Source organism: Rhinolophus sinicus, chromosome X (genome assembly GCF_036562045.2).
Source record: "Rhinolophus sinicus isolate RSC01 chromosome X, ASM3656204v1, whole genome shotgun sequence".
NCBI lineage: Eukaryota > Metazoa > Chordata > Mammalia > Chiroptera > Rhinolophidae > Rhinolophus > Rhinolophus sinicus.
The window spans coordinates 80,055,856-80,069,872 of NC_133768.1; positions in this window are offsets into that span (position 1 = coordinate 80,055,856).

Below are 14,017 nucleotides of genomic sequence, written 5' to 3' on the forward strand. Positions count from 1 at the left end.
GTAAGGAGGTGATCCAGCTTCATCTTTTTGCATGTGTCTGTCCAAGTTTCCCAGCACCATTTATTGAATAGACTGTCTTTACCCCACTGTACATTCTTGCTTCCATTGTCATAGATTAAATGGCCATATAGGCATGGATTTATTTCTGGACTCTCTATTCTGTTCCATTGATCTATGGGTCTGTTTTTATGCCAGTACCATGCTGTTTTGATTACTGTAGCCTTGTAGTATAATTTGAAGTCAGGTATTGTTATACCTCCCACTTTGTTCTTATTTCTCAAGATTGTTGAGGATATCCGGGGTCTTTTGTTATCCCATATAAATTTTAGGATTATATGTTCTATTTCTGTGAAAAATGTCGTTGGTAGTTTGATAGGAATTGCGTTGAATATATATATTGCCTTAGGCAGTATGGACATTTTAACTATATTAATTCTTCCTATCCATGAACATGGTATGTGTTTCCATCTATTTGTATCTTCTTTCATTTCTTTCTTCAGTGTCTTATAATTTTCTGAGTACAGATCTTTTACTTCTTTGGTTAAATTTATTCCCAGGTATTTTATAGTCTTTGGAGCAATTGTAAATGGAATTGCTTTTTAATTTCTCCTTCTGATGTTTTATTATTGGTATATACAAATGCAACTGATTTCTGAATATTAATTTTGTATCCTGCTACTTTACTAAATTCATCTATCAGCTCTAATAGTTTCTTGGTGGAGTCTTTAGGGTTCTCTAAATATAGTATCATATCATCTGCATATAATGACAGTTTTACTTCCTCCTTACCGATTTGGATGCCTTTTATTTCTTTTTCTTGTCTGATTGCTGTGGCTAGAACTTCCAGCACTATGTTGAATAGAAGTGGAGAAAGTGGGCAACCTTGCCTTGTTCCTGATTTTAAGGGGAATGGTTTTAGCTTTTCCCCATTGAGTATGATGTTAGCTGTGGGTCTATCATATATGGCCTTTATTATGTTGAGATATGATCCCTCTATTCCCACTTTCTTAAGGGTTTTTATCATGAATGGCTGCTGAATTTTATCAAATGCTTTTTCTGCGTCAATTGATATGATCATATGATTTTTATTTTTCATTTTGTTAATGTGGTGTATCACATTAATTGATTTGCGGATGTTGAACCACCCTTGCATACCAGGGATGAATCCCACTTGATCATGGTGTATGATCTTTTTAATGTATTGCTGAATTCTGTTTGCTAGTATTTTGTTGAGGATTTTTGCATCTATGTTCATTAGCGATATCGGCCTGTAGTTTTCTTTTTTTGTGGTGTCTTTGTCTGATTTTGGGATCAGGGTGATAGTGGCTTCGTAAAAAGTTTGGGAGTCTTCCCTCCCTCTGGATTTTTTGGAAGAGTTTGAGGAGAATAGGTGACAATTCTTTTTTGAACGTTCTGTAAAATTCACCTGTAAAGCCATCTGGTCCAGGGCTTTTGTTTGTTGGGAGATTGTTGATTACTGATTCAATTTCCTTGGTGGTAATCAGTCTATTCAGGTTTTCTGTCTCCTCTTGAGTTAGCCTTGGAAGGTTGTATGCATCTAGGAAATTGTCCATTTCTTCCAGGTTGTCAAATTTGTTGGCATACAGTTGCTCATAGTAATTTCTTAGGATTTTTTGTATCTCTGCGGTGTCTGTTGTCACTTCTCCTCTTTCATTACTGATTTTATTAACTTGGGTCCTCTCTCTCTTTTTTTAATGAGTCTAGCTAAAGGTTTGTCAATTTTGTTTATCTTCTCTAAGAACCAACTCTTGGATTCATTGATCTTTTGTATTGTTTTTCTGGTTTCTATTTCATTTATTTCCGCTCTGATCTTTATTATCTCCTTCCTTGTACTCCCTTTGGTTTTTTTTTTTTTAATTTTATTTTATTAAGTTTATTGGGGTGACAATTGTTAGTAAAATTACATAGATTTCAGGTGTACAATTCGGGGGGTGGGGGGTGGGAGATGAGGGATTTAGTTTTTTGATCCAATCTGCTATTCTATCCCTTCTTATTGGTGAGTTCAGTCCATTTACATTTAGGGTGATTATTGATATGTGAGTATTTCCTCTCATTCTATCTTTAGTTTTCTGGTAAGGCTGTGTCTCCATTGTTTCTTTGCCTTTTTGTTGTCTATTATTTCTGTGTGGTGGTATTCTATGATGTTTCCCTCTGTTTCTTCTTTTATTAGAGTATATATTTCAGTTCTGGATTTTTTTGAGTGGTTACACTTAAGTTTATGTAAAAGAAAGTTTCATATTTAGAGTATTCCATTTTCTTCAGCACGCTTACTTTCTCCATTCCCATATTCCGGTTCAGGCCTTTACTCTCCCCCTTTTTATGTTTTGGTTGCCACAAATTGTACCTGTTGATGGTTGTCGAATAGCGTCCTTTAGTATTTCTTGCAGTGCAGGTCATGTGTTAGAAAATTCCCTCAGCTTTTGTATATCTGGAAAGTTTTTTATTCCTTCTTCTTATCTAAAGGATATCTTTGCTGGATATATTATTCTTGGCTCATAATTTCTCTCTTTCAATAGTTTGAATATTTGGTTCCACTCCCTCCTGGCTTGTAGAGTTTCTGCTGAAAAATCTGATGATATTCTAATGGGCTTTCCTTTGTAGGTTTCTGTGTTCTTTCCCTGGCTGTCTTGAGGATTCTTTCTTTGTTGTTGATTTTAGACAGCTTCAATACAATGTGCCTTGGAGAAGTCCTGTTGGGATTGAGGTAATTAGGTGTTCTATTTGCTTCTTGGATTCGAGGTTCCAGTTCTGTCCACAAGTTTGCGAAGTTGTCATCGACAATTTGTTTGAATATATTCTCTTTTCCCTTCTCTCTTTCTTCTCCTTCTGGTTTGCCCATTATTCTTACATTGCTCTTTCTGATGGAGTCAGAAAGTTCTTGTAGAGTTCTTTCATTTCTTTTAAGTCTCAAGTCTCTTTCTTCCATCTGTGTCATTTCCAGGTTTCTATCTTCAATGTCACTGATTCTTTCCTTCATCTGATCAACTCTACCTCCTAAGCTGGCTATTTCATTCTTAATTTCTTCTGTTGAGTTCTTAATCTGCAGAAATTCTATTTGGTTCTTTTTTAAAGTTTCAATCTCTTTCATAAAATGTTCATGTTGTTGTTTGGTTGTGTTTCTGGGTTCAATTAAACTTCCTTTCTGTGTTTTCTTGCATCTCGTTGAGTATTTTCCGAACTGAAATCTTGAATTCTCTGTCATTTTAGTCACATATTTCCATATCTTTAACTTCCTTTTCTGGAGACTCTTGACTTTCTTTCTGAGTTGTCTTGTTGCCTTGGTTATTCATCGCAATTACTGATTTATTATTCCTCTTCCTTGACATCTATAGGAGTGGCTTCTGCAACAGGTTGATAGGAAGAAGTCTTTCTTTTGTTTTCCAATACTTGTTGGTAGAATGTTTTATTTTCTCTCCAACTGCAGCCTTTTTTTGTGTCTTACACTATAGTGCTATGTTTTTTCTGCACTATTCCAACTTCTCACACAAGTTGGGGATTCCCTGGGAGACGGGCTTCTCCTCTCTTAACAGTTCGTCTGGGTCACAGGGTGTAGTTTCCATGTGAGTATGCAGAGAGCTTTTGAAGTTCCAAAGCTCTTCCTGCACCAGATTCAGAGCCCATGTATTTCATCAGTTCTGTTTACTCCTGCAGGGATCTGCCCAGCTAGTTGGGGCCATGGGCGGGGTGAGTTGTGAGAGGTGGCCCAGAGCAATGGTGGCGCCCACCACCACAGCCAGTCCTGTTTCCACAGCTCCCTCCCCTCTGCCAGAATTTGTTGGGCTGGGAATCTGTGTCTGAGGACCACAGTTCTCAGAACAGCGGTGATATGTGTTGTCCCGTCATCCCTGTGTGCCATAAACGGAGCCCTAGCAGTCAGAGTTCTTTGGTCTCACTCAGCTGTAGTAGTTCCGGGATTCAGTGAGCTTGGAGCACTGAGTTAGGTTTTGGTCCTGCACCCGCGTGGCTCCATGTCCGCACTTCTGCCTTCCCTCCTCCCCTGCTCTGGCGTTTCGCCCACCTATAGGTGAATTCAGTAGTGGGTCTCTTTGTCTTTCCTGTCTGCTGTGCTGGGAGTCCTTTCTGGAGTTATCCTTGTTAGATTTGTTGTAAATTCCAGGGGAGATTTACAGAGACTCACCTCACACCGCCATTTTGATGATGTCTCTCCCACTTTTTTTTTTCCATTAATGTTTATGGGGGTGACGATTGTTAATGAAGTTACATGGATTTCAGGTGTACAATTCTATATTACATCATCTATAAATCACATTGTGTGTTCACCACCATCACTCTGAAAACACTACTTTTGCTCATCTACCAAATGTTGTCATTTTCCAGGACTCTATTATCAGCTCTATGTTCTCCTCATATTGTACACTTTCCCTCTGATCCCATGAACTTACATGAAACTTCGACTATTATCTCTAAGCTATAGTGTCTAACCCAGGCCTCTCCCTCAGGCTCAAAACTCAAATATCCAAATGTGTCCTGGATACCTCTATTTGGATAATCTAAAGGCACTGCAATTTCCACATGTCTCAAACTGATCTTTCTGTCCAGTTCTGATTTCCCTTTCCATTAATGACATCAATATCTATGCAGTCTCTCAAGCCAGAGTTTTGTGAGTCATTCTAAGGTCCACCCCCCTCTTCCTCACCCAAATCATATAATTCCAGATCTTAAATATAAGCAGTGCAAAGGAGAAACAGTGAGGCATCACCTTGGCAATAAGAGAAAACAATCACCCTATGAGACCTGATTTTGATTACAGTTTGGCCCTGGGGGAGTCCATACTCCCATGGAGGTCTAATTTGAAAATTCTGAAATGCAAATCTGATCATATCACTTCTTTTCAATGACTTTCCATAGATTTAATAATAAAGATAAAGCAGCAATTTAGAGCACAGACCCTTCTTGAATCAATCTTTACCAACCTTCATTTCCTGCCTCTCCTCCATGTGTCTTTTATGCACCAGCCATACTTAACTACTTGCACTGTCTAGGACGTATTGCACTATACTCTCATTTATGCTGTTCCTTCTGCCTAGAGTTAGTCTACATTCCTAATCTTTTATTTTCCTTGTCTACTTGACTAACTCTTAACCTCTCCTTTGAGACTTAAACATGAGCTTCCTAAGGAAGATTTCCCTGACTCTTGAAGGGGAGCAAAATTTGCCACCCCAAAATATGTCTCTTTGGCATAAGGATTACTTAAGGCTGATTATTTTTAAGAAACAGCAGACACAGGAAAACCTCTGAAAATGGAGTGCAATTATCCTTTTTAAAGAAACATTTACATGTATAAGTATAAGGAAAGTCTCCATGTGTAAGCGTGTTTCCCTCTCTATATCAGGAATGGAAGGATGACTAAATGTCTAGAAACTCTTATCAATGGATAAGGAAATGACCTAAATCTGCATAACAATCTTATCCTTGTTTACTGTAACCTATCATAACTGCCCTCCCTCAATCTTCTTTTGTCTTTAGCTGGAGATGGTATTTAAGGTGGTGGATTACGTCATTTGGGGGATTTACTCAGTTTTCCTACGTCTCTCCCATATATACAGGAGGTATACATGTTATTAAATTTCTGTTTGTTTTTCTCCAGCTAATCTGTCTTTTTATTTCAGAGGGATCTCTGCCAAGAACCTAGAAGGGTAAAGGGAAAATTACTTTTCCTCCCCTATGCTCTCCTTTTCTGCATTCCCAGGACTCTATGTGTATCTTTATCATAGCACCTTATCACACTGACTCATGATATTTATTTACTTGTATGATTCTTCTATCAGGAGGTAAAGTCCCAAAGGCAGGGATTGACTAGATATTTATTTCTGTATCTCTAGTGCCTGTACATTACTTAGTACATAATAGATTCTTAATTAGTATTTAATAAATAAAAAATGATGGAGCAAATACATGGAAAGTTAATTATGGAATAGAAAAGATTAAAAATCCATATTGTTATGATTTCTTTTTTACACTAACTTCACTTTTATATTTTAATTAGGAGATTTTGTTTCAGTTATATACATATGGGAGGTAATTGAGAATTTATAATAATTCATACCACTAGTCACCTTTGTGTTACTTTGCCATGAGTAAGTTAGGTTTTACTTTGTATAATTGAAGTGCTGCCTGGGTTCTGTGGGTTATGTGGGGATCCAGAATGAACCATCCCAAGATATTCCTCAGTGCTATGCAGATTACTTTGAGCTAAAGGCAATTTTACCTTCAGGCTCAAGAGAAACTTCTGCCCCCCTATCCTTAAATGCCTAAAACAATTTGAATTAGAGGCCTTGCCCATGAGAGATTATCAGAGATAACTTCTTTTGATCTACCTATAGGACAGGACAAACTAGTAATTACTGAACCTCTGTTCTTCTTACACCCTGCAATGACCTTTTGAAGCCCCCAAAGCACCTTATCAAATCCCTAGCTCATGATGTCTTATATACTCAATCCCCCTTTCCATTTCTGAAACTCTCATGTATGCGGAGTCTCTGACTCTCATGTATGTGGGGTTCCCATGCACATGACATTAAATTTGATTTTCTTTTGTCAGTCTTCCTCCTGTTTATTTGATTATTCAGCCAGCCAAAAAGAACCAGAGAAGGGAAAGGGGAAGTTTTCCCCTTCCCCACAGTTCTGTTAGGGTAAGTAGATTACATTATATCACCAAGGATTTCTCTTTTGTTTGACAAACTTTTGCTGTCTTACAAAGAATGTCTTTGCAAACTTTGACCTGGCTACCATACTTTTAGGACTCTTCTGTCAGAGCTCTGCCTTCCTTGCCTCATCTTGATCATAGTTGATGCTATGTCCAACTGCTACTTTAATAGAATGAGCCAACCAGGTTCCCCAAGCAAGGTAAAAGTGTTTCCCAAAAGACTGAAAAATTGATAAATCACCAGCTTTGCAGATCAAAATTGCTTGTAACCTCACTCAAAGCCTCCTTTTGTGCCTGACACATATTTAAACAATTGTGCTTCTGCTCCCTTTACTAAAGCCCCCCTCCCCATACCCCATCTCCAAAATCAACACTTTCTTGCAAATGTATAGCCTAATTCAGACCTCTCCTTTGTTTTTCAATGAATGGGTCAGGGAGTACACTTTGGTCTCTTCTTGCCCTTTCCTAGGCTGGTGTGCCTGTCCAGTTATGCTACAGGCCCACCCCAGGACAAGAATGTGGTGTCTGTATGGGAGGAAGTTTACCACTATTATGCATCCAGTAAGGACTATAACAAAAGGACCCTGCACTATTCCTCTGAGCTATCATTTGCAACAGAAGTGAGCTTTGTTGGCCCACAGTAGGCACAAGCTACATGTCACACAGTGACAATAGTCCAGTCTAGTGACTCAACTATTTGAAATGTTCTAGCCTATAATTTTTGCATGACCCTGGATGTGGCCTGCCTTCCTACACTCATTTATGCGCTCTTAACTCTAACAGAAGTATTGTCAGAAGGTGTTGCTCTTGTCAAAAAAAAAAAAAAAAAAAAAAAAAAAAAGGTTAGGCATCCTGCTACCAAAAAAGTCATAGCTACAATTTCCATAAATCACATGAACACTTCTGACTACTCCTGAAAGTTAGTACATTCATCTACCTGACTCCCCTTCACAATCTCTGTTTAGACCATAGTGAATTAATGTACTTTTTACTCTGGATTATTTAGTGCCTTCAAGATTTCAAGAGTTGCATCTGAGCAAAAATTCCCTGTTAACATATCTTCATATTGATACCTTAAATTATCTTTTCAAGCAAATTAAATTAATCACTCTAGTAACCATGAAATGTTTTTTGCATTTTAAAATATTTTTTCCAAATCCTTTGATTTGGTGCCTATTCGGATGTTACACATCCCCATGAGTCTTCAAAATTCTCAAATATTGTCAGTCTCCTCCAAAAAACTAATCAATTACATTGAAGCCATAAGGAAATATTTTTTACAAGTATCTGTACATATCTTCTCAATTGTTCCTGAATATGTTTAGATCTAGATAATTCAAACTGAAACATGCAGCATATTAAAGCTTAATGCTTTCCATGTTACATTTAATTGCCAGTCTTGCTAATTAGATTTTCTGTGCTTTGATTAAGTTATAGAGTTCAAATCTTAATACTAACTAAATCGGCAGAATTCATTCCCTTTTAAACATTTTGATTGATATGAGAAATTTAAATCTGAACAGAAAAATTAGTTCTGAAAATCCCCATTTCATGTCTTCCCATCTAACAAAAATCATATGTGTCCACTTCAGGCAGAAGTAACTGAAGTGGCCTCCCAAGTCATCTGATTTTCCAATTTTACCTAAGCAGAGATATGTGCTTTTCAAAGCTCCAGTTTTTGGAATTGTGCCTCTGCATTGGCTGGGCAGTGTCAATGGAGGGAAGGCATAGGAGAGGGATTGTCCCAAGATGTTTCATGGTAACCACTGGGTCTGGCTCAGGATATTATCAGCACCTTGCTACCTTTCTGACTGGCAAATGAAGATGAAGATGAATAGGAGGACATCCACACAGCCATGGCTTCCATTCTACCTGTAGCTACTGACAGAGTATTTCTTTTTGCCTTCACCTCGCATGTTTGGCATTAAGGCTGAGACCCGACAAGCTATCTCCTGAGTGCAGAAGACCAGTTTCAGTTGAGTGTGACAAATATTTTATAAATTCTATATTTCTTTTAAGAATTGCTGGGAAAATAAAACAATCCCCTTGTGATTTTATTTTGATAATATGGGAGAGGAAGAAACTTTCCTAAAGTCTTTTGGCTGGTGTAATAATTAAATCTACAAGGTTGGACAATTAAGTTAAAAAACTCATCCTAAACAAAGTGCTACATACCTCATTGCTCAATATCACTATGGTCACCTTCAATCTACTTCCCTTGGGAAGCTATACACTGATGCCAGTGCCTAGTCCACCCTTCAAAGCAATTTTGGAGCTCTTTTTCTGGAATGGCCATCAAAGCTGTTGTCGTATTACCCTTGATGTCCTGAATGTTATCAGAATGTCTTCCTTTCTATATTTCCTTTATCTTCAGGTAAAGAACGAAGTCACTGGGGGACAGATCAGGTGAGTCGGGAGAGTGTTCCAATACAGTTATTTGTTTACTGGCTAAAAACTCCCTCAGAGACAGTGCTGTGTGAGCTGGTGAATTGTGGTGATGTAAGAACCATGAAGTGTTGCAGAAAAGTTCAGGTCGTCTAACTTTTTAACGCACCCTTTTTTCAGCATTTCCAAATAATAAACTTGGTTAACTGTTTGTCCAATTGGTACAAATTCATAATGAATAATCCCTCTGGTATCAAAAAATCTTATCAACATCATTGCAACAAGTTTGCAAACTTAATTGTCAGAACTCATACATGAGACAGGTTAGATTAACAAGAGAAAATCACCAAATTTAATTACTAACATACATATGTATGGGAACCCCACATATATGAGAGAGTCACACACCCCATATACATGAGAGGTTCAAGACAGAAAGGGAAAATGAGGTATATATAACATTCTGAGCTAAGGATGAGGTAAGGCACCTTGGGGATTCAGAGGGGAGGAAGGTCATTCTCAGAACAATAAGACGAACAGATGATCAATAATTAGAAGTTTGCCCTACCATATAGACAGGCCAAAAAAAGTTATCTCTTCTAATCTCTTATTATGGGCAAGACCTTTAATTTAAATTCTTCTAGGTAGTTAAGGAGAGATGGAACAGAAGTTTCTCTTCAGCCTGCAGGTTCTCTGTTGCTTTAAGATCAAAAGAATGTGTATACCACAGACACACATCTTGGGGGTAACTCAACCTGAATCCCTACAATAACAAGATGCTTTGTTTGATAAGGAAACAAACTATTTGAAAACCATCAATGAGTAATTTAGTAGTTCTTTATAAATGTTGGCTCTGAAGACTCAGTTATATCACACGGCATACACATCTACAATAGCATACATTTCAATGGACGCAATGTGAATGGTGTATAATTTAACCCTGGGTTTATTTTTGTGCTGCTAAACATCAGAGCTGGCATAATTGTATAAATCATTATTCAGAAGAGGCATCTCTTGGGGGCCGGCCCGGTGGCTCAGGCGGTTAGAGCTCCGTGCTCCTAACTCTGAAGGCTGCTGGTTGGATTCCCACATAGGCCAGTGGGCTCTCAACCACAAGGTGGCCAGTTCCATTCCTCAACTCCCGCAAGGGATGGTGGTCAGTGCCCCTGCAACTAAAATTGAACACGGCACCTTGAGCTGAGCTGCTGCTGAGCTCCCGGATGGCTCAGTTGGTTGGAGCGTATCCTCTCAACCACAAGATTGCTGGTTTCGAATCCCACAAGGGACGGTGGGCTGTGCCCCCTGCAACTAGCAACAGCAACTGGACCTGGAGCTGAGCTGCGAATTCCACAACTAAGACTGAAAGGACAACAACTTGAAGCTGAATGGCACCCTCCACAACTAAGATTGAAAGGACAACAACTTGACATGGAAAAAAAGTCCTGGAAGTACACACTGTTCCCCAATAAAGTCCTGTTCCCCTTCCCCAATAAAATCTTTAAAATAAGAAAAAAAAGAAAATACTTTATTAAAAAAAGAAGAAGAATAGTCATGACTCTCTAGTCAATTATTAAAAGAAGAACTTCTGAGATCCAGATCAAACTGGCGGCGTGAGGTGAGCCTCTGTAAAGCTCCCCTGGAATTTTCAACTACTAGAACAACAATAACTACACAAAGAACTCCCTTCACAGCAGACAGGCAAGACGAAGTGGACCACTACTGAATTCACCTACAGGTGGGGGAATAGCGCAAGCAGGGAGGAGGGAAGGGAGAAGTGCGGAGACGGAGCCGCGCGGGCGCAGGACGCAGACCCAGCTCAGTGCTCCGAGCTCACTGCTTCCCGGAATTACCGCAGCTGCGGGAGAGGGAAGAACTCGGACTGCTAGGGCTCCGCTTATGGCCCACAGGGCTGAGGGGGCAGCATATAACACGGCTGAACCCAACGCTCATGGCAGAGACCTCAGGGAAAAGACTGAGGGAAGAAGGCTGAAAACGGTGGTTTACGCCCTCACTGCTGAGCAGAGAATGGAAGCCTTAGGCACTGAGACTAGCCGCCCCCCTACCCTCCCAGAGCTCGCCGTGCCCCCACCTGCACAGTGCTAGAAACGGAACAGTAGCAGTGTCAGATCAAAAGAACAGAATATTTGCTGTTCTGAGAACTGTGGACCACACACCCAGATTTGCAGCCCAACTAGTTCCAGCAAAGGGAGAGAGCTGAGGAAGCAGGACCGGCTGTGGTGGTGGTCACCCCCATTGCTCTGGGCCACCTCTCACAACTCACCCAGCCCCTGGCCCCACCTATCTGGGCGGAAACCTGCAGGAGTAAACAGAACTGCTGAAACATACGGGCTCTGAATCTGAGCTGGAAGAGCTTTGGAACATCAAAAGCTCTCCGCAATACCCACAGGACACTGCGCCCTGTGACCTAGGAGAACTATTAACAGAGGAGAAGCCCATCTCCCAGGGAATCCCCATTGTGTGAGAAGTTGGAATAGTGCAGAGAAAACATAGCACTACCGTGTGGGAGAAGAAAATAAGTTGCAGTTGGAGAAATAATAAAACATTCTACCAACAAGTACTGGAAAACAAAGAAAGACCTCTTCCTATCAACCTGTTGCAGAAGCCACTCCTGTAGATGTCTAGGAAGAGAAATAGTAAACCAGTAATTGCCATGAATAACCAAGGCAACAAGATAGCTCAGAAAGAAAGTGAAAATCTCCAGAGAAGGCACTTAAAGATACAGAAATATGTGACTTAAATGACAGAGAATTCAAGATTGCAGTTCTGAAAAACTCAACGAGATGCAAGAAAACACAGAAAGGCAGTTTAATGAACTCAGAAACACAATGAAAGAACAACATGTGCATTTTACGAAAAAGATTGAAATTTTAATAAAAAACCAAATAGAGTTTCTGGACAGTAAGAACTCTATAGAAGAAATTAAGAATGAAATAGCCAGCTTAGGTAGTAGAGTTGACCAGATGGAGGAAAAAATCAGTGACATCGAAGATAGAAAACTGGAAATGACATGGATATAAGAGGAAAGAGACTGGAGTCTTAAAAGAAATGAAAGAACTCTACAAAACCCTCTGACTTCATCATAAAGAGCAATATAAGAATAATGGGCATACCAGAAGGAGAAGAAAGAAAGAAGGGAACAGAGAATATATTCAAACAAATTTTCGATGAGAACAACACAAACTTGTGGACAGAACTGGACCCTCGAATGAAAGAAGCAAATAGAACACCTAATTACCTCAATCCTAACAGGCCTTCTCCAAGGCACATTGTATTGAAGCTGTCTAAAATCAACAACAAAGAAAGAATCCTCAAGGCAGCCAGGAAAAAGAAGACGGTAACTTACAAAGGAAAGCCCATTAGATTATCATCAGATTTTTCAGCAGAAACTCTACAAGCCAGGAGGGAGTGGAACCAAATATTCAAACTACTGAAAGAAAGAAATCATAAGCCAAGAATAATATATCCAGCAAAGATATCCTTTAGATATGAAGGAGGAACAAAGACCATTCCAGACATAAAGAAGCTGAGGGAATTTTCTAATACACGACCTGCACTACAAGAAATACTAAAGGAGGCTATTCGACCACCATCAACAGGGACCATTTGTGGCAACCAAAACTCAAAAAGGGGGAGAGTAAAGGCCTGAACCGGGATATGGGAATGGAGAAAGTAAGCGTGCTGAAGAAAACGGAATACTCTAAATATCAAACTTTCTTTTACATAAACTTAAGGGTAACCACTCAAAAAAATCCAGAACTGAAATATATACTGAAATAAAAGAAGAAACAGAGGGAAACATCATAGAATACCACCACACAGAAATAATAGACAACAACAAAAAGGCAAAGAAACAATGGAGACACAGCCTTACCAGAAAAATAAGATAGAATGAGAGGAAATCCTCACATATCAATAATCACCCTAAATGTAAATGGACTGAACACACCAATAAGAAGGGACAGAATAGCAGATTGGATCAAAAAAACTAAACCCAAGCATGTGTTGTCTCCAAGAGACACATCTCAGCTACAAGGACAAGCATAGACTCAAAGTGAAAGTGTGGAAATTGACACTCCAAGCAAATGGTACCCAGAGAAAACCAGGTGTAGCCATAATGATATCACATGAAACAGAATTCAGGGTGAAAAAGATAACAAGAGACAAAGATGGACATTTCATAATGGTGAAGGGGACTATACAAGAAGAAGACATAACAGTCATCAATATTTATGCCCCCCATCAGGGAGCACTGAAACATACCAAGTAACTAGTAACAGAACTAAAGGGAGAAATTGACCAAAACACAATAATTCTAGGGGACTTAAATACATCATTGACAGCTATGGATAGATCATCCAAACAGAAAATAAATAACGAAATAGTAGCCCTAAATGACACATTAGATGAAATGGACATAATTGACATTTATAGAGCACTTCATCCTAAAACATCAGACTATACATTCTTTTCTAGTGTACACGGAACGTTCTCAAGGATAGACCATATATTGGGACATAAAATCAGTCTCAACAAATTTAAGAAGATTGAAATCATACCATGCATATTCTCTGATCACAAGGCTTTGAAATTGGATATCAACTGTAAAAAGAAAGCGGGAAAAAACACAAATACATGGAGATTAAACAACATACTTTTAAAGAAGGACTGGGTCAAAGAAGAAATTAGAGGAGAGATCAAAAGATACATAGAAACAAATGACAATGAAAATACATCCTATCAAAATTTTTGGGATGCAGCGAAAGCAGTTTTAAGAGGGAAATTTATCTCATTACAGGCCTATCTCAAGAAAAGAAAACTCCCAAATAAATAACCTCATGTTACACCTTAAAGAACTAGAAAAAGAAGAACAAGTACAACCCAAGGTCAGCAGAAGAAAGGAAATAACAAAAATTAGAGCAGAAC